Here is a 21,170-nt window from a genome sequence, read left to right as displayed (position 1 = left end):
CTGTACTATGGCCTGTACTTATGTTCTAGGAGAACGCAGCGCATGTATAGACACTAGTAAGCCGCTCAAACTCTCCCTTTCACGAGAAAGAAAAGCGCTGATACTTCAGTGCACCCGCAGGCCTACGGTGTGTTCTTGCAAAAGCGGCTCTTACTATTGGTTTTATTTTTAGTGTTCTTGAAGGAATGGAGATATTCAACCAACAAAACATCGTATGTGAACTTGAATAATTGTACTGCAGTTAAGATAAACAAATAAAATAATTTAGATAACTTTGCGGACTGGCAGTTCATCACCTGCAGTGATCGGCACACCCTTGTAGAGGAGTATATAAGCCTCGAGTGCAAAAAACACTTCCATACTTTGAAATGCGAGGGCTGTGTGTGCGTGCGCATACTTCCCTCTTTTGGGTGTTTTCAGCACCACATCAACACGAGCTTGCAATGTTTAAGTGTGAGAACTGGTTGCCTGCATTTCTTGTTGCAGCAAATGTACCCACGCTTTGCTGCGGCATGGGCCTTCCGGCGCAGTACACTGTAAAAAATAATACACCTTTAAAGGAGTTTTCAGGTGTCCATAACTCGCAACTTTGCACCCGGGCCAGAAGGGAGTCAGTGTTTTCGTACACCTTGCACGCGGGGTGTTTCGCGACACCACCAGCCTGAAAATGAAAAAGTTACCTAAAGTTGTTTTGGCGACTCGCACGCTGTCACTACCAAGCTATTAGCTATTTATCAATTCTTACACGGATACAATCGTCAGGAAAAATGCATGCAATGGGTTCATATTTTATTCTCACTTTTACTGCCTTTCTTAAGTGTTCTTTAGGTTTACCATTATAATGCTTACATAATGTAATACACCTGTATTACTGGAGCTCTTCATAGCAGTAGACAGGCTGTGCGCTAACAAAAAGCATTTAGTGACTCGTAAATCAGAATACTGTAGAAATGTGGAAAAATTTTATTGTCAGAACAATGACATCCACAAAGCACAAGAAGCTTCGGCAATGAATTCTTTACTGCCATTCACGGAACGACTGCACCATGCCTTTTTTATTGGCGTTATGGTGGTGAAAAATAAGATTCAGATGCAGTTACATCTACCTTCTAGTTTTTCAGGGGAAACAATCAATAAATTTATGCCTGTGCATCATTATAAGCCAACTAGAGGAAGGCTTGGACTGTGACAATAACCCCCAGGAATAGCTTGTGCTCAAACATAAGGTAGCTTATACTGAACATCCATAATCTTGACAGTATGACAGCTGTAGAGTGAACCGCACTGGTGAGCCTGCTGAGTGGTCATCCTCCCTCGACGAACAGGTTCTCAGCCACCTCAGGATTTCCTTTGCAGAATGGCATGCATGGTGCGAGTCTGCATTCTACACAGAAACAGTACCAACATTCATATCAGTTTACATTGCTCAATGATCCTTATAAAATTCCAACATACTTCTCATTTATGATGTGTGATACTATGCATGCTGACACTAACAGAGAATAAAAAATGCCCATATGGCCAGCAAGCGCAAGCTGTTATTCCCTAAACCATTCCAATGAGGCAATTGTGGTTTCAGAGAAAATAGCTCTAAACGGCATTATAAAAACAATGTTTCAGCTAGAAAGCTGCCTGTTAGGAAACGGAGTGAAGGTGGTCAGGCGATGCACTTAATTCTGCATGAATTGCCACAAGCTAGACCAAACCACTGGCCTTGCAGGAGAGTGAACTGACAATGAAAGGCCCAAAACACCACGACATCAGACGAAAATATAGCGCACTTCATAATGCTTTACAATCACACCAACGACAAGTCAGGTGTAACATTCACTGTGACAGAAGAAAATATAGCATCTGTGTCAAAGTCAGCGATGCAACCCCTTCCAGGACAGCGGTCCGCTTCAACGCAACACAAAGCATGCATTCATTATTATACCAAGTATGTGAAAGCATGAAACGCAGCCAACAGTGCCAAGTTAACATATCTTGTGTCTGCAGCCAGTAAACTCAATGCCATTAAGAAATATTTGCACGAGGTCACTGAACTACTTCACAGAAAGCCGCCGGGCCAGTTAGTGTATGATTATTGGCAAAACCGCGCAGGGTAACAGGACACCGACAAGATGACACAGATACAGCACTGACTGACACATGCAGGGTATATTGCTGGGCTAATTGGTAGTTGTCGAACATCATGGAATTGCAGCGCTGACAGACAAGGACACAGAGAGAACACACAGTTGCGCTGAACTGTCAACTTTAGTTTCAACATGTTTGATCCGTGCCTTATATTTAACAGGAGGGCATTAACATGCAAGCGCATCTACTACACGTATATGAGGGGACAATCTTTTGATAATGTGTTCAGGGAGTGCTCGATCACGACAAGACAAAAACAAAAATGAAAAACGCATTTGGCAAAGGCTGTGTGAAGAAATGCCAAGCGTCAACGCAGCAAACACGGTAACAAGGGAGAAGCGAGGCATAAACAGAGGTGAGGAGGCAAAAAAACAAGCAAGAAAATTGGTTTCAAAAAAATTGAAAAATTGGCATAGATAGGCCAAATATTAGCACGGCAAACATTCATGAAAACTTAAAAACGTATAAAAAGAATGCAGGCAAAAAAATGAACACAGCCAAAAATGAAATGAGGCTAAAAAAACACAGGTAAAAAACTAAAATTGGCAAATTATAACAGCCAAGAAATTCAATGAGGCGCTAAAAGCGGGTAAATATAAAGTCGTAAGTGAGGCAAGAATTAACAGACCAGAAAAGGTATATGAAGGGCTCTTAGATGGGTGAGGAAAGGGTATAAGAGGGATTCGAATGCAATACTATTATATTGACCCAGTCAGGTATGTCGTCTTTTTCTAGGAGGGCTACTGAAGCCACGCTAACGCAGCCTGCTTTCAGATTGTCAATAATGGCTGGTTCAATTATTTCCCGATTCAACTGGTTTTTGTTTTTTGCCAAGACTCTAGTGTTAGAGAAGATAGGAAGACGGCTTTTGCAGGGAGAGCAGTCTCGACAGCGGATGGCCAAGTTGCTTGATTTTTTGTCTCTTACGTTCAAGTTGTGCGCCTACAGTCTTTTGATCAAGTCTGTCCAATGTATTTATTATTTGCCGCAGGACAGAGGAATAGAATAGGCGGCGACTCCAGTGGCGCATGATACATACGTTTCGTTATGCCTAATGGTGTACTCTTTCCTTCGTTCGACTGGCTTTTTTACGCGTCTACACAGTCTGGAAAGGCGATGAGGAGCAGAAAAAATAATCTGCACTCCTGGTTTTTCCCAATTCTTTTTAAATTGCGAGAAACCTGGTGAATGTACGGAATGACTGTCATTTTTTTCGATCTGTTTCGTTGGACGTAGTGGGCTTGTTGCTTTGCTTGGCACCGAACATTTTTTCGACTATTGAGGAGAGAAGCATTGCCGGATTCTCTGAATGCAGCATTATCTAGGCTTGAAGCTGAAAACTTGTCTCTAGAGAGTGCTTGGTTAATACGTTTTTGAAGGCGGCTTAAACATTGTTTCTCTTTGTTTTGAATGTGCGCAGTCGTAGGGTAAGACAGGCTTGTTGGCCCTTTATTTAAAAGATCAGCAAATGTGTTCTGGTGAAAACTGCAACCTAGGCTCGAGAAAGCGAATGGTGCCATACTTCGGGATCTCATGGGTTAAAATCAGGGGTGATAAGCATTGATTGAAAATGGCCAACACAATGTCAACCTGCTGCCGGAATTCATCCTCGTGGCTGTCTGAAAAAACAAGATAATCAAGCACGTACCTAAAGATTTTGAGAACCAGTAAATTTTTCAGCTTTGTGCTCAAGATGGGTGCGATACATGAACCGATACAGATGCCCTATTTTTTGGATGAAAAGGGAGCTGTTCCACTCAGTGTGGGTGGATTTTAGATAAGTAGATAAAAGTTCCAAAATGCCGCTAACTAAAAAGCATAATGAGCCGTTTTTAGTCAAACATTCAAAAGACGCCATACTCTTCCTGCAAGCAAACCATAGTAGAGCTTTTCTGGGTTTTTCCGTCAACGTTAAAGATTTGTACTACTCAATCCCTCATGATGAGTTTCTCCGACGTGTTAGTGACTGCATTGATCAGCACGGCAGCGTGGCCTTCCAAAATGACAGCGGCATCTCAGTAAGCGGCCTTTTGGAACCTTTATCTACTTATCTAAAATCCACCCACACTAAGAGCAACGGCTCTCTTTTCATCCAAAAACAGGGCATCTGTATCGGTTCATGTATTGCCCCCATCTTGAGTGACTTGTACCTAGCCAACCTGGACAGAGCACTCAGCACAAAGCTGGAAAATTTACTGGCTCACACATTCTTTAGGTACGTAGATGATTATATTGTTTTTTATACAGCCACGAAGATGAATTCCTGTAGCAGGTTGACAGTGTGTTGGCCATTTTCAGTCAATGCTTATCACCCCTGATTTTAACCCATGAGATCCCAAAGAATGGCTACATTCGCTTTCTCGAGCTTAGGTTGCAGTTTTCAACAGAACATATTTGCTGGTCTTTTTGAGTCGTGGGAAAACAAGCCTGTCATACCCTACGACTGCACGCATTCAAAACTAATAAAGAGAAACACCGTTCAAGCCGCCTTCAAAAACGCGTTACCGAAGTCTTCTCAACACTCTCTCGAGACAAGCTTTTAGGTTCAAGCCTAGAGAGTGCTGCATTCTGGGTACCGGGCAATACTTCTCTCCTCAATAGCCGAAAAAATGCTCAGTGCCAAGCAAAGCAACGAGCCCAATACGTCGAACGAAACAGATCGGAAAAAAATGACAGTCATTCCGTACATTCACCAGGTTTCTCACAATTTAGGAAGAATTGGTAAAAAAGTAGGAGAATAGGTTATTTTTTCTGCTAATCGCTTTTCCAGACCGTGTAGACGCGTAAACAAGCCAGTCGAACGAAAGAAAGAACGCACAATAAAGCATAAGGAGCCGCATGTATCATGCGCCACTGGAGTCGTCTATTCTATTCCTCTGTCCTCCGGCAAATAATAGGTTGGACCACGGTGTAAGAATAATTTAGGTGCTGACACTCGCCGCTCCCCGTAGAGAGAAGGCGCGGGCAGATTGTGTTCGCAGATGACCTTGAATCAGCGGTAGTTTTCGCCGCAAGGGTACAGATGGCGCTGTACTATGGGAGCCCAGGGGCCCGCGCTGCCCGCTCGCGTTCGTTCGGAAATTTTCACGCCACGCGCGGGGTGTACTTGCTGAAACTCGTGTGTGTGTGTGTGTGTGTGTGTGTGTGTGTGTGTGTGTGTGTGTGTGTGTGTGTGTGTGTGTGTGTGTGTGTGTGTGTGTGTGTGTGTGTGTGTGTGTGTGTGTGTGTGTGTGTGTGTGTGTGTGTGTGTGTGTGTGTGTGTGTGTGTGTGTGTGTGTGTGTGTGTGTGTGTGTGTGTGTGTGTGTGTGTGTGTGTGTGTGTGTGTGTGTGTGTGTGTGTGTGTGTGTGTGTGTGTGTGTGTGTGTGTGTGTGTGTGTGTGTGTGTGTGTGTGTGTGTGTGTGTGTGTGTGTGTGTGTGTGTGTGTGTGTGTGTGTGTGTGTGTGTGTGTGTGTGTGTGTGAAGGCTTCTCCGGGTTCTCGAAAAGTGTATGGTTGTGCCTGTGAGTCCAGTGAGTGCATTGTTCGGCTGATTGGTATTCTGCTGGGATTCACTCAACGTATACCACGCCGCGGCATGTGACGCCGAGTGCAATTAGTTGCGCTCAGCCTTGCTGCGCTTCAAAATGGGCAAGAAGTGCTTTGTACCGAATTGCAAGTCGGGGTATCGGACTTGTCCGGAGCGTGTGTCGCTTTTCAAGGCTCCGCGTGAACCCGAACGTTTAGAAAAGTGGCGACGGGCGATTCCGAGAGCAGATAGAGTTTTGCAGCCTACCGACCACGTGTGCGCAAAGCACTTCCCGAATGAAGTGATCTCTGCAACATATCTCGCGGAATACAAGGGGAACGTCCTTCTACACGCACAAAAAAAAACCGGTGCTCTCACCCGACGCTGTGCCTAGCATTTTCCCGAACTGCCCAGGATACTTGACTGTGCAGCAAAAAACAAGAAAACCTCCGCGGAAACGGCAGGCTCTGCCGCCGACTTCTCACAAGCCTAAGAAGCAAGGACAGCCAGAAGCGTCGAATGCTTCTGAAGAGCTACACCTGGCCGTTGAAAATACACCAAGTTTATTGCTGGTGGACACGAGTTCAAAACATTCTGATGCCGAATCAACAGACGCGCCTTGTAAGAGGCCACGCTTGGATTTCAACAGCGTCGCGCCCCCTCCACGTGAATAAGAGGATACTTTTCAATACGATACTGACACATTGAGTGGCACATGCACTGCCGACGCACCTAGTCATACAGCTGAAAAGGTAATTTCCTGTTTTAAATTCAGGTGGCATTCCTCCAGCCGCCTCATCTAAGCTCACTAGGCTCAACAAATCATGATATTGTTCTACAATAACTACTGAGCGGAAATTATCGTAAATACGATACGATTCTTCCCTTCAGTATATTTATTTGATTATAATTAATTAGCCAGGATCTCATTGGACATCTAATAGCACAGTGTGCTAGTAATCGCATAAGCTTTGCTCACTATTAGGTGGCATCCGGAAAGTGAACATTTATTTATTTAATTTCAGCGCCGTTCAGGCGTTAAAGAAGAGGTTGGTAACAGGAAAATTTTAGATTAATAAGAAATAATAAAATAGCAAGAAACATATAACACCGACTTGTTTAAGAGAAGTAATGACATAATATAGGTGACGTAAACGAAACTTTGGCTTAGTTGGGACGCCAGAAACATTCCTGATTCTATCATATCTTTTCATTCAGCAACAAGTTTTTTCCTCATCTGAAAAAACTACGCAGCAAGAGAGAAGTCATGGACCAACGCAAGAGCAGCGACCCACCGAGTCCCTGTTCCTCCAGGACGGAGGACAGCAAATGACAATTTCCGCTCTGTCATGCTGTGCATCCAGCCTTAAACTCCCAAGTGAAGCCTGGGCAGTCCAAGTTTCTGACAGATTTGGAGTTAAATGTGTTGTTTTCAGTGAGCTAGAATTGCCGAAAGAGAGTAACCAGGCGCCTTTTCATAGAAAAGTACTAGTAGTAACCACATCACATAATGACTCCTTGTCAGTGAAATGTTTTGTTTATGGCCGTATTGTTAACGTACAGACCATAAGTTCTGGTTTGCCCATGAATTCCCTAGCTGATATAGAGTGTGCAGTGCGGGTCTTTCATGAAATGCATGTGTGTGCAGGTGGTCCCAGTGGTGAAATGTACAATAATATACGCCCCGAGTGCGCATATATTGACAAATGTGGAACCTGGCGGCACAACAGTTGCCTACTAGTGACAGAGAGTACAAGTTGCAATGCATGTGCTAAGTTAAAAGATGTACTTCGTATTCATGCTGCACGAAAGAAAAAGAATTCTCAACTGAAACACATTCGCATTCCGGCCAGTCCATCGAAAAAAACACGCATTGAAATGTTGCGGCGCGCCAGGATTGCCTGCTACAAGTCAAAAGTGCGGCTTCAAAAACAAAAACATAATCTTGAACAAGAATTGGCTAACTGCAAATCAAAACTACTAGAAATCAGTAATGAAACACTCGAACGCCTTTCCAGAGAAGCAAACCTTCCTGAAGCGCAAAAGCTGGTGTTGAAAGAGTGTGTAGCTGCAGGCAAAGCTCGCTCAAAAAACGGTAGAAGATACTCAGATGACTGGATCTTGCTCTGCCTTCTCCTCCATATTAGGTCACCTGCAGGATACAGATTCTTGATGGAGAGTGAAATTCTCGCCTTGCCTTCAGTACGAACAATACACCGCTACATCTCATTGGTGGGCTTTAAAACAGGCTTTGATAGTAAGTTCTTCATAGCCTTAAAAAGGAAACTTGAAAAGAAAGATGACTTCGAACGGCACGGTATTATCATCTTTGATGAGATGCATGTCCGTAAAAGCAAGGCTGTCAACTCAAAGACAATGACCTACGTCGGTCTGGCATCAGAGACGGAAAACAGTAGCGAGCTTGCAGACCATGCTCTTGTTTTTATGTTCTGCCCTTTTGGTGAAAGTTATGCTCAGCCAATAGGTGTTTTTGCAGCAAAAGGTGCCACGAGGGGTACTATTCTTGCACAGTTGCTCCTTCAGGCAATTTTACTTATGGAGGAAGCTGGAGCAAAAATTCATGGGTTTGTTTGTGATGGAGCTTCGACAGACAGGACTATGTGGCGAACACTGGGTATAAGTGGGTCACTAGAAGCCTGCCAGAACTCCTTCACACATCCAAGCGACCCCACACGAAAAGTTTTTGCATTTTCTGATGCTCCACACCTCTTTAAATGCATCAGAAACCGTCTTTTGCAACAAAGGTACCTGAAAAAGGAGGGACGTTGGATTAGGTGGGAGGACTATGCAGCAGTTTATAAAGAAGACCAAGCGAATGTTGGAGCTCTGAAGGTGTGTCCAAAAATAACACATTCCCACATTTATCCAATCAACTGTGAAAAGATGCGGGTAAAGCTTGCCACGCAAGTGTTCAGTCGCTCGATGGCAGCAGGTATTGAATTTTACAGAAACCGTGGTGTGCGCAGTCTGGGAGACACTGAAGCCACGCAAGAATTCACATTGTTTCTTAATAATCTTTTCGATGCCTTGAACCGGCGGTTTCCTCATGAAGGTGTCACAAAGCAGGGCTCTGACCTAGGCATTCTGTCACGTGGGGTAGAATGGTTGGATAACTGGGAAAAAGAGCTGCAGAGTGGAAATATCACGAAAGATATGTTCCTGACAAAAAGCACCTCTGAAGGGCTCCGAGTTACCTTGATATCAACTAAAGAGCTTTGTGAGGTTCTTTTGCATCAGTACGAGTTCAGATACGTTCTTACAAATAAAATGAACCCAGATCCGATCGAAAGATTCTTTGGCAAGATAAGACTTGCTGGAAGCCAGAATGACCATCCTTCAATGCCAACATTTTTGCAACTGTACAATACAATGTCCATTTACAGCCTTATGAGGCCTCCCAAATTTGGGAATTGCTGCGTGGTCGATGAGAAGCCAATACTAGACGCATCAGACTTCAGAGCCCTGATCGAACTAGGCAGTGCAAGCAACTCTTCGCCTGGCTTCATTGATCAGCTAAAAGAAAAGCTTGAGAAACTGATTCTTGTTGAGGACTGGGAATGTGAGGATGTTATCACAGTAAACGGAAAGGATACAGCGCAAGTCGTTGACTGCATTCTTTACAATGTGGTTGGATTCCTGAGCCGAAAGTTGATGAAAGCCACAACGTGCGATTGTTGCCGGTCTGCTTTTACCATTCCGGAAAACAGCTCTGCTGAAGCATCCGTGACCAACACAAAGAGCAGGGGTGGACTGTTGCACCCCAATGTGAATCTCTTTGAGCTGTTGAGAGCAGCTGAGGAGCACTTTGCAAAAAATGCCGACAGTCAGTCTGTAGCAGAATTGACATCTGAGCTAGTTGGTTTTTCATTTTCAAAAATTATAAAGCGCACTTAGGACAACAGACAAGAGAGACCAAACCACACAAGCGCTTACTCGCAACTGCGCGTTTATTCGAGAAACACACAAAAGGAAGAACAATCACAAACAAAACAAAAGCCATCGCGCAGGCGTGACAGGAAAAGTGCTCATACAGGTGCGTCAAGATAACAAAACTCTCTTTCATGCAAAACCACCATAGGGTCGGCAACACACGTGTGCTGATTCTTACGGATGTGATAGGCCTCTGAAATCTCTCTGGTTAGCTGATTAGGGTATCGGAACAAGATTTTAGTTTGGTCAAGCAAAGGCTTGCAGCCGCTGCATTTTGAACAGTGCTTAGCGAGATTAGATGAAGGCGACTTATTCAATGACAGAAAATGCTCTTGCAAGCGCACATTAAGGCAGCGGCCCGTTTGACCGATATATGTCCGGCCACAAGAAAAGGGAATGTGATACACCACTCCTTTTGAACATCTGACATAGCGGTTCTTGTGATTCACAGTGCAGCACCGCTTTCGTTTATCACATACACCGCTGCTAGAGCGCGCAGCAACCTTCGCACAAACACTACTAACTTTCTGAAGGGCAGAGAAGAGAACATTAACACCATATCTGTTACCCACGTTTTTTAGTTGATGAGAAAACCGATGAACATAAGGTATGACTGCAATATTTTTCTTTTTCTCCTCAAAACCCTTCAAAAGTGACCTATTGAACTCTTTTACTTTTTTCAGCACCTTGCTAGAAGCTAGAAACAGCACGTCCTCTGGAAATCCAGCCAATCTTAGTCTGTTCACTTGCTCGCAGAAACTTTCCTTCATTTCGTGAGGGCACGACTTGAGCAAAGACGATCCTAGGCAGGATACAGCAATGCCGCACTTCAGAATTTTTGAGTGATTTGATTGATAATTTAAGAGTGGTTTATCAGACCTCGGAGAATACCTCCAGCACACATGATCCTGCACGAAATGAAGTTTTGTGTCAAGGAACTGCAGGCAATCGTTTGTAGGAGTTTCAAAGGTGAACTGTAATCCACGCCCATATTCTTTAAAAATCTTAATAATGTCCACCGCCCTCCTTGTAAATTCATGTCGGTCAACAAACACCAGATAATCATCGACATACCTGAAAATCTTTTTTGCAAGGCCACTCTGATTTTTTCAATATAAGAGTCAACTCGAGACAGGAAGATATCACTGAGGACGGGCGCTACTTTGGATCCGATACAAACACCTGTCTTTTGAATAAACAAATGCCCATTCCAGTCCACAAAAGTAGAAGCCAGATAAAACGACAGCACTTCTAAAAACGAAGGAACAGAAATACCACAGGCATTGACAAAGCATTGTTCATCATTATCCTCGGTAATGCAATCACTAACAAATTTCATCAGTGTGTCATGTGGCAGCGAGTAGAAGAGGTCCTTAACATCAATACTAAATGCAGACGCTCCTTTAGGATTATGATTCTTAAGGTAGTCGACAACAGCCAAAGAATTTGGCGTCTGATATGGGTCCGCTAACCCATATCAGACGCCAAATTCTTTGGCTGTTGTCGACTACCTTAAGAATCATAATCCTAAAGGAGCGTCTGCATTTAGTATTGATGTTAAGGATCTCTTCTACTCGCTGCCACATGACACACTGATGAAATTTGTTAGTGACTGCATTACCGAGGATAATGATGAACAATGCTTTGTCAATGCCTGTGGTATTTCTGTTCCTTCGTTTTTAGAAGTGCTGTCGTTTTATCTGGCTTCTACTTTTGTGGACTGGAATGGGCATTTGTTTATTAAAAAGACAGGTGTTTGTATCGGATCCAAAGTAGCGCCCGTCCTCAGTGATATCTTCCTGTCTCGAGTTGACTCTTATATTGAAAAGAATCAGAGTGGCCTTGCAAAAAAGATTTTCAGGTATGTCGATGATTATCTGGTGTTTGTTGACCGACATGAATTTACAAGGAGAGCGGTGGACATTATTAAGATTTTTAAAGAATATGGGCGTGGATTACAGTTCACCTTTGAAACTCCTACAAACGATTGTCTGCAGTTCCTTGACAGAAAACTTCATTTCGTGCAGGATCATGTGTGCTGGAGGTATTCTCCGTGGTCTGATAAACCACTCTTAAATTATCAATCAAATCACTCAAAAATTGTGAAGTGCGGCATTGCTGTATCCTGCCTAGGATCGTCTTTGCTCAAGTCGTGCCCCCACGAAATGAAGGAAAGTTTCTGCGAGCAAGTGAACAGACTAAGATTGGCTGGATTTCCAGAGGACGTGCTGTTTCTAGCTTCTAGCAAGGTGCTGAAAAAAGTAAAAGAGTTCAATAGGTCACTTTTGAAGGGTTCTGAGGAGAAAAAGAAAAATATTGCAGTCATACCTTATGTTCATCGGTTTTCTCATCAACTAAAAAACGTGGGTAACAGGTATGGTGTTAATGTTCTCTTCTCTGCCCCTCAGAAAGTTAGTAGTGTTTGTGCGAAGGTTGCTGCGCGCTCTAGCAGCGGTGTATGTGATAAACGAAAGCGGTGCTGCACTGTGAATCACAAGAACCGCTATGTCAGATGTTCAAAAGGAGTGGTGTATCACATTCCCTTTTCTTGTGGCCGGACCTATATCGGTCAAACGGGCCGCTGCCTTAATGTGCGCTTGCAAGAGCATTTTTTGTCATTGAATAAGTCGCCTTCATCTAATCTCGCTAAGCACTGTTCAAAATGCAGCGGCTGCAAGCCTTTGCTTGACCAAACTAAAATCTTGTTCCGACACCCTAATCAGCAAACCAGAGAGATTTCAGAGGCCTATCACATCCGTAAGAATCAGCACACGTGTGTTGCCGACCCTATGGTGGTTTTGCATGAAAGAGAGTTTTGTTATCTTGACGGACCTGTATGAGCACTTTTCCTGTCACGCCTGCGCGATGGCTTTTGTTTTGTTTGTGATTGTTCTTCCTTTTGTGTGTTTCTCGAATAAACGCGCAGTTGCGAGTAAGCGCTTGTGTGGTTTGGTCTCTCTTGTCTGTTGTCCTAAGTGCGCTTTATAACTTTTGAAAAAAAAAAGTCAGTCTGTATACTGGGAAACAGTGGAGCATGTGCTTGACACAAAGACCTTGACTTTTCCATGTGCTCAGCACAAAGAAGAGGCCATTGCACCAATTATGCACTATTTCTTAACCATGAGAATGAGGCAGCACTGCAAAGCTGCAACCATGACTTGAAAAACAAGCTCAAGAGAAAAAAAAGCTTGCAAAACTTTGTTCATCCTGAATCCTGTTGCCAAGTTTACAGAATGTACTAATTTTTGTTAGATTTTTTGTGAATGTATGTTTTAAACAGTTTTTGCCATGTAATGTATAGTTTTGTGACAGAATAAAGTATATGTTCAGCCCCCCTTTCAGCATACCATTCCTAATATTCTACACAAATGTAAGAGCACTGTACACACCACCAAACCTACTTCAGGTCGGACATTTTTTTTTTCTGATATAAGAGCGCGCATTGTTCTCTTGAAATGACAGAGTAGGATAGAAAAATTATGTCCATTCATGGGCAACTAGCACAAGATATACTGCTTTGAGAGTTGCGATGGATTTAACCGTGTGACATGCCCTTCATCAAGCTGTACTGCACAGGGCTTGCTGTACTGGCGCAAAGTATAACCGCCATCGCCTTAACACTGAGCAGAAGTCTGCGTAGGGGTCGCGTGTCGAGAGAAGTTTGTAAGCAAGTACATGTGTAAGCTAGAGGTGCAATGGTTCAAGGTGCTTTGAGGACGTTTATTTTGTAAAGAGGAAGATGAGCAGCGGCGGCAGCCGCACCGCCAGCGCACAGCGCGAGATCACTGGGTTGACGACCGAAGCTCGGAACGGCATTTTGGCTAGCTGTCCTTAGGCTATTTCCCCGAAAATCCTGTTACAATTTATTTATTTTTGCTTTAATTAGCTAACATTGGCGGGCGCAACTAGAAAATACGATTGATATACTGGCTTCAACGTATGCTAGCTATCAGAGCTATTACAAAAACGCCGTCGAGAAATCAGTTGCACATTCATTTAGATAATCAGTCTTGTTACTGCAGAATCCCGGTATATTCATGCCTGTGCATACTTTTCTATATACCCCGATATCGAGCGCGACAAACGAGCAACGCTTAGCATCGATAACCTACGCAGCGCGAATCCGAGAGCCTCCACCTACTAGCGCCTCCTGTCGCCGGGAAACGGAAACAGCGCCGGCGGCGAACACAACCAGGACGGCACGCCGGCTGCAGTGTCATCACCTAAATTATTCTTACACCGCGGGTTGGACAGACTGGTCGTTGCTTGGACAAAAGACTGCAGGAGCACAACTTGAACGTAAGAGAACAAAAATCAAGCAACTTGGCCATCCACTGTCGAGACTGCTCTCCCTGCAAAAGCCGTCCTCCTATCTTCTCTAACACTAGAGTCTTGGCAAAAAACAAAAGCCAGTTGACTCGGGAAATAATTGAAGCAGCCGTCATGGACAACCTGAAAGCAGGCTGCGTTAGCGTGGCTTCAGTAGCCCTCCTAGAAAAAGAGATGACATACTTGTCTGGGTCAATATGGTTGTACCGCTTTCGAATCCACCTTAAACCCTTTCCTCACCCATCTAAGCACTCATCATATATCTTTTTTGACCTGTTAATTGTTGCCTCACTTACATCATTTCTACCTGATTTTAGGGCCTCACTGAATTTCTTGGCTGCAATCATTTCCTCATTTTAGTTTTTTACCTGTGTTTTGTTAGCCTCATTAAATTTCTGGCTGTGTTCATTTCTTGGTCTGAATTCTTTTTGTTTTTAATTTTTCATGAATTTTTGCCATGGTAATTGTTGGCCCATTTATGCCATTTTTTCACTTGTTTTTATTGAAATTTTGTCACTTGTTTCTATTCCTCTTCACCTATGTTTATGCCTCGCTTCTCCTTTGTTACCGTGTTTGCTGCGTTGGCGTTTGGCATTTCTTGACCCAGCCTTGACCAATTTGCAATTTTTGTTTTTGTTTTCAGTCTTGTCGGGATCGAGCACTCCCTGAACACATTATCAAAAGATTGTCCCCTTATATCTGTGTAGTAGATGCGCTTGTGTGTCAATGCCCTCCTGTTAAATATAAGGCACGCATCAGACATGTTCAGAATAAAGTTGACAGTTCAACGCAATTGATATGTGTGTGTTCTCTCTGCGTCCTTATCTGGCAGCGCTGCGATTCCATTATCCTAACAAATGAGGAATTTATTGCTTTGCTCGTAATAAATACAGAAAGCATCATCCAAAATACCGAGAATGAAGGTCATGGAATCATCATTTTGTGATTATTTACCCAGACATAATCACAGATTATATCGGTGACTGGATTATATATCCAGTCAATTTCTTTTTTAATTAATATTAGAGATGATATGCTTACTCAGGTTGAAGAATTCGTATATATGATGTACACCTCATATATCTCCCGCATGAGCTATTGATATTTCCTCACAATTTTACAACACCAAAAGCGCAGAATGCATTCACTGTACAACACGAGTCTTGCTTGCTTGCTGCCATATCCTGCCTGTGTTGCCGAAATGCTCCAGTAGACGAATGTTGACACGCCGGCCTTTTTTCCCAACATATGATGCTCTGCATGACAAAGGGATTTTGTAAACCAAGTCATTGTCGCATGCTGTGAATTTGTCCCTTTGCTTCGTCTTACACCAGGCGGTCTTTGAAGCACCTGGGTGCATTGCATACTATGTTCACAGCAGCCCGCCTGACCACTTTCTTTAGCGCCTGGCTGATACCGTGCACGTACGGCATGACCGCTAAGTTCCATTCTTCTTTCTGAAGTCTCGTTGGGGTAGATCGGCCAATTTATTTCCTTACCTTGAAGCCAAGGCAGTAGGTGAGGTCATCTGGGAAACTAGCTTCACGTAACCGCGTAAGTTGGGCCTCGACAATTTCCTGCTGATGGTGAATACACAATCTATTTAGGGCATTTTTCAGTGCGTCTGTAGCCACAGAATTTTTTTAGACTGTGGAAGATAACACAAGCACATATGGGCCTCTCTGATGTACAGTCATAGATCAAGAAACTGAAACTGTACCTCCACTGGCATTTCTTTGGTCAGCCACAAAGTTGGCAAAAACTTTGGAGGTCTTAAAAATGTCAACAATGTCCTTGTATTGCCCTTGGTTAGCTTGTGGATTACTAGGAAGTTGTACACAAATCGGAAGGTCGTTATCATATTCCTGCCGCGAAAAACATTTATTAGTTGACAATCTTCACAGGCAGGTCAGCAGAAGGTTAGAGAATTGGTGCGACGCAGAAATCGGTGCATACTCCTTGCCACTGAATGTAAAGATCATCGTTAAACTTTACATAGGTAGAACCCAAATAAATGGTTAACAACTCCAGGAATCCATCCGCATTGGTTCTGCAATCATACTGCTCACATGGAATCAATGCCTTCTCTTACCACCTCAAACAAGGTGGTTTGTGGCAGCGTTTAATGTACCTAAGTCCTTGATTACAATGGAGTAGGCACTTCTTCGGGACAGCTATTCGAGGGGAATGCAAACATTTGTGGCTTCTTTGCCAGGAAAAGGTCTTCCACGGTGAGCAATTCTTGCAGATACCACCCTAAGGGTTCCTGACAGGATCCTTGTTCAGAGACAATTACAAAAAAGGCCAGTTATCATTTTGTGTTTCTGCCGTAAAGAATGCACAGGCCCTCACCCTTCTTCACAGCAGACCCTAGTTTGGTCAAGTTGTTAGCTTCACACAAGTTTTTGGGCTTCGTTCTTCAATGTTTGGTGCCTGACCTTGTTTTGCAGCTTGCAGAATTTCTTTGCAATGGCTTCATTTGTTTTCGCTGAAAGTAGCTGAAATTAGTATGCAACACGGCCAGCAAAGGTGCTTCAAAGACAAATTCACAGTACGCGACAGTGACTCAGTGTACAAGATCTCTCTGTCATGAGGAGCGTCATATGTTGGGAAATGATGTCGGTGTGTCAACATACCTCTCATGGAACGTGTCCGCAACACCGACAGGACATGGCAGCAAGACACTTGTCGGACTAAGGGTGCATTCCACAATTTCGAGAATGTAAAACTCTGAGGAAATATAATCTACAGCATATGCGCGAGATATACCAGACGTACATCACACATACATAAGAATTGTTCAACCTGCGTAAGCACATCGTCTGCAATATGAACGAAAAAGAAATTGACCATCTGGATAAGTGATTACAACAGTTGTGACAAAGCGACGATTTCATGACTTTCCTCCTCTGCAGTTTGGATGATGCTTCTATTTATTTTCAGCAAAGCAATAAATTCCTCAGTTGTTAGTCAGCTTTGTATATGTGTCTTGCCTGTGTTCTGTTGCCCAGCGTGCTGTTTTATCAAGACTAAAATACTGTCACACATTCTTAAGAGATGAAGTCTAGATCTGAAAAACGACCACAAGTGGTTCCAAAGCAGGTGATTGCTTTCTGCACCCACTCTTGAAGAAATACATACAAATAAAAGTGTGCATTTGGAGATCACACAATGCTAGCTGTGGCATCACAATGTTCACAACTAACAAGTCAGGCCAATTTTATACTCCACGAGTTCTGGTTCTCTTTATGGCATACATGCACCATGTAGTGAACGAAAGTACAAGCTGGATAAATAGAATGCATCATTTTGCAAACATTGCTACTGTAAAACAGTGTTAACAAATGGCCCCACTCCCCTTAGCACAGACCTGCATTTCATCTGCCATTACATATGAAATATGAAAATACCAAAGCAGCCAGAAGAATTAGTAAAATTTGCTCGAAATTTAGCAAAGGTACATACAGTCATACCACTCCACTGGTCCAGTTGAGTACACTGCTCAGGAGAAGCAGTATTATATGGGGCGAATGCGTGCACCAAAATTATTTACAAAGCAATACAAATTTCCACACAAGAGGCAAAGTAAACGGCATGATATGTAACCATTACAATGATTCAAGCAGGGAAATTGCATTCTACCTACACTGCAATATTAATCGAGCTACAAAAATATCATAAAAGCTCCTTCAACCAGCGCACAGTTTGCATTTAAATGTCATTGGGTCATTCCACGCCAACTGATCCAGACTTAGTACTCAACCATATTCAATTTCCTTCAAAAAAATAACACCTTATTGCATTACTATCATAAACATTAGTCCACCTTCTTTTTGGCAGAATAAATTTTTTTGTGTCGTGGCCGCCATCTCACGTTGCGAAGTGGTAGCCAAACCTAGCCTTGCAAAAACTTCGTAAAAAAACATTCCTACACAAGATTATGAAACTTTTCTTATATAAATAAAAGGTATTGCGCTTCCATATGCAGTGACTTTAAAATATTTTGTTTTAAACAAAACATGAAAGAAAGTACAAAATATAAAAATTTGAAATCGTAAATCAAATTTTGTGTTCTCGCAGCAGTTATTCCAACTATTTTTCTAAGCTGTCCAGAAGGCAAAAAGGTGATAAAATTTTTTCAGAGAGCAAGAAGCATAAGGCATGTCAGCAAAAGAATTCTAAAGTTAAAAAAATTTGCTTTTTGAGATATTTTGCAGTCTATTCTATAATGAGTTGACCTTCATTAAATTATTAAATATAGGAAGTTGCACAATGCCATTTAATGGCATTTATTTCTAGAAGTTCAATCAGAGCATTAAGTGAGAAAAAAATTTTGCAAGTTGAGTCCTTGCGTTCAACATCTGACATTTCTCCGTGCCTTCTCCTCACTCCAACACATTTTGCGGCCAGCTACAAATATACACAAAACCAGCACTCCACTGCTCGAATACAATGGTGTGCGGGACTTCAATGCCGCCAGGCTCGGCAATGCAGAAACCTGCTGAAGGGCACATTCACAAAAAGTAAAAATAAAGTGCCCGGATGGCAGAACTGCTATTGTTCCTCAACACAAACAGTACTGAGCCGGGAAGCACATTCTGCGGTTAAAAATCCTCTACTATCATGAAAATGATTTCAATTTTTCAGTGGAATGGACTTTTTCACCACCTCACATGCGAAGAGTGCTTGTGACTGCGCTGGAGGAACTGTGAGGCTCTTGGCAGCTACAGAAAGTATTCACAGGCCATACAAAGATCCAATACTGCTCTGAGTTGTTTACATGGGTGAACAAAACTATCAAGTGTGTTGTAGCCTACTGGTTGCTCCAACAAATGATTGAAGAAAATGAAGGTGCTCACTATGTGGTTTACAAGAGCACTACCATTAAGAGGAATATGCAAGTTTCCCCATATTGAGCCTTTATCTCTCTCTCAAAGGTGAATGCTGGACTTACATCATGCTCAAGTTCATAGTGACAAAATGTGAATGAACATGCCAGCGGACCTTTCGAAACTCAGATATGAGGAGCACCCATCTGGCAGCGAGCAATGCTGGGATTGAATGCAGGAACACAAATTGCAAATACATTTTCTCGCTTAAAACAAAAATTGTTCCAATTAAACTTCTAGAAATAAACCCTACTGCCATTAGAAAATAAATGAGGACCACGTCAGCTCACAACAGATGGCTGAATGTGCCTGAAAAAGTTTTTTGCTGACATGCCTTACATTTTTTTTCATCTCTGAAACATTTTTATCAGCTTCTTTGCCTTTTGTGGTTGTTGTGTTGGGTTTTATGGCACATAGGCAACTGAAGCCATCTTGTGCCAAGCACAAGGTATTGGAAAAGTTTTTTCTTGAATATTATAGAAATGTGATAAAATCATCCACATATTTGGCACTTATTCGTTTAATGCAGGGTTTCCGAAAACTATGTTCAATAACACACAAACTGGTTTGCAATAATCCCATGCTGACTACGAACTAGCAAGGATGTATAAATAAATGAGGGCACGGGCACGTTTAGGCTATGTACCCTGTTTTATGAAGCCGCTTGATGAAGAAAAGAAGGAAAAGTGGCCCAAAAGAGAACCTAACATACAACGTAAAAAGAAGCTTGCTGAAAAGCCTAAACGCACCTTTGCTTCCATATTGCTCATGCATATTTTCCAGTGGCACCAAGGCGAAATCTGTGGGCTCCGATGTGGATGGAAATTGTCCCCTGCAGACATCCATTTAATGGCATCATGATTACAGACCGCCAAAATCTATTAGGTCACTCTGGCCAAACAATGATCTTTTAAGAGCTTGAAAAAGCAAACTAAATATACCTAGCTTGAACAGCACAGGATTCCCCCTGCAACTAAAAGCAAAAAAGAAAAATACAACTAAAAACAAAAATAGACGGCAGCGTCAACAGATTGCAAAGCGGCCTGATGCACAAAACGACCGGCAGGCAGCGCCTGTGCAGCAGACAAAATTAAAAGTTTATCTCAGACGTCACGCTTTCGCAATGCATTTTACGCAGAGATATGGCACAGTCCCTACGCACATCTGCAAAAATTACCCCGCACGAATAAATCGTTGGGAAAGAAATTTGACGAAGCAGCGTTAAACAGCTTGAAATTTTACAGAACACACATAGCAGAGATCTTAAGCATCACGCGGCAGTACTCTGCAACACTCGTTTCATCAAAACAAAAACAGCTGTGTGCACAATGATTCACGTTGAACTCTGTTCAGCGCTGCTTCTCTTCCTAGGATAAAAGGAAAGAGCGGCCTGTCGCACTGCAGATCTTGACACTTTTGGTACTTAGAAACGGCAAGCCCTGAGACCACTCGTCCACAACATATACTTTGTAAAATGGGAACCAGCATGCATGAAGAAATAGGACTGCTTACCATTCGAGGCAGGTTTATGGTTGTGCTGAGCTGCTCTACGTCTCAACATCACGGCAGCGCTCGTCTTTTTCACTAACGCTGACTTCAGGACAACTGCTGCTTTGCAAATACATTCTGGCGCATGAACACGCGCACATAACTTCACGCATGCTTTCTGAATTCGAATCTTTATAATATGAGCGAGCGCTGCGTTTTCTGCCAATCTAGAACAAAGAAACGCATTCGCCAGAGCGGCTGCTTCTGTCTCGATACGTCATACACGGCACTTGGACAGCATTGAACTAACCTGCGCACTTTCCCTCTTATATATGCTCAATAAAAACACCTAAGTTGAATAAAGTACCTCGAAAAATGCGGTCGAAGACAAGGTAGATGTACACTGGTAGCGAAGGCTCCATAGACGCCCATTGGTCCAAAAAATGGCGGCTCGTGGGCACTCCAGCGCCCCCTGGATTTTGGGGGGCAAACTACGCAAACGTGACGTAGAATGACGTCACGCATACGTATGCTTTGGCGCGAAATATAAAGCGGTCTTTCTGTAGAATCCGCGTTTTCGAGCCCCTACTTCTCGAAGGTTGCTGCCTTTCAGCGCGCCCCAACCTTTGCCAGTCAAATGTGCTCGCCTTGTGTGCTCGAGTTCCTGCTAGTTATGGCCTTGTTAATGTGCAATTGGGAACGCAATGAAAGTGACTGGTAAAGGAGGGGCAGCATAGAAAGGCAGCAACACTTCCAGACACTGGCGTGGCCGGGTTAGCCGGGTATCGAAACAAGGCCTGCAAAGACGCGCTGTAATGCACCGCACACTCATGAATAGGGGGCAGGTCAAGAGTGTTGCAAAAATACA

At 43.1% G+C, this 21,170-nt stretch overlaps 1 long non-coding RNA gene across 1 annotated transcript; it reads right to left on the bottom strand.

Annotated features, from left to right (window-relative positions):
- Positions 1–989: 989 nt before the first annotated feature.
- LOC144107883 (uncharacterized) lies at positions 990–20,677 on the bottom strand. Its single transcript, XR_013309426.1, has 5 exons — positions 20,670–20,677; positions 19,756–19,787; positions 19,564–19,646; positions 17,391–17,443; positions 990–1,384 (listed from the first exon to the last, which is right to left on the bottom strand). It is a non-coding gene; the product is annotated as an uncharacterized LOC144107883 (long non-coding RNA).
- Positions 20,678–21,170: the final 493 nt, after the last annotated feature.

This window comes from Amblyomma americanum, chromosome 1 (assembly GCF_052857255.1).
Source record: "Amblyomma americanum isolate KBUSLIRL-KWMA chromosome 1, ASM5285725v1, whole genome shotgun sequence".
Taxonomy (NCBI): Eukaryota; Metazoa; Arthropoda; class Arachnida; order Ixodida; family Ixodidae; genus Amblyomma; species Amblyomma americanum.
Note: the sequence above shows the minus strand (reverse complement) of the source record. Positions and strands in the feature narration are given on the sequence as shown.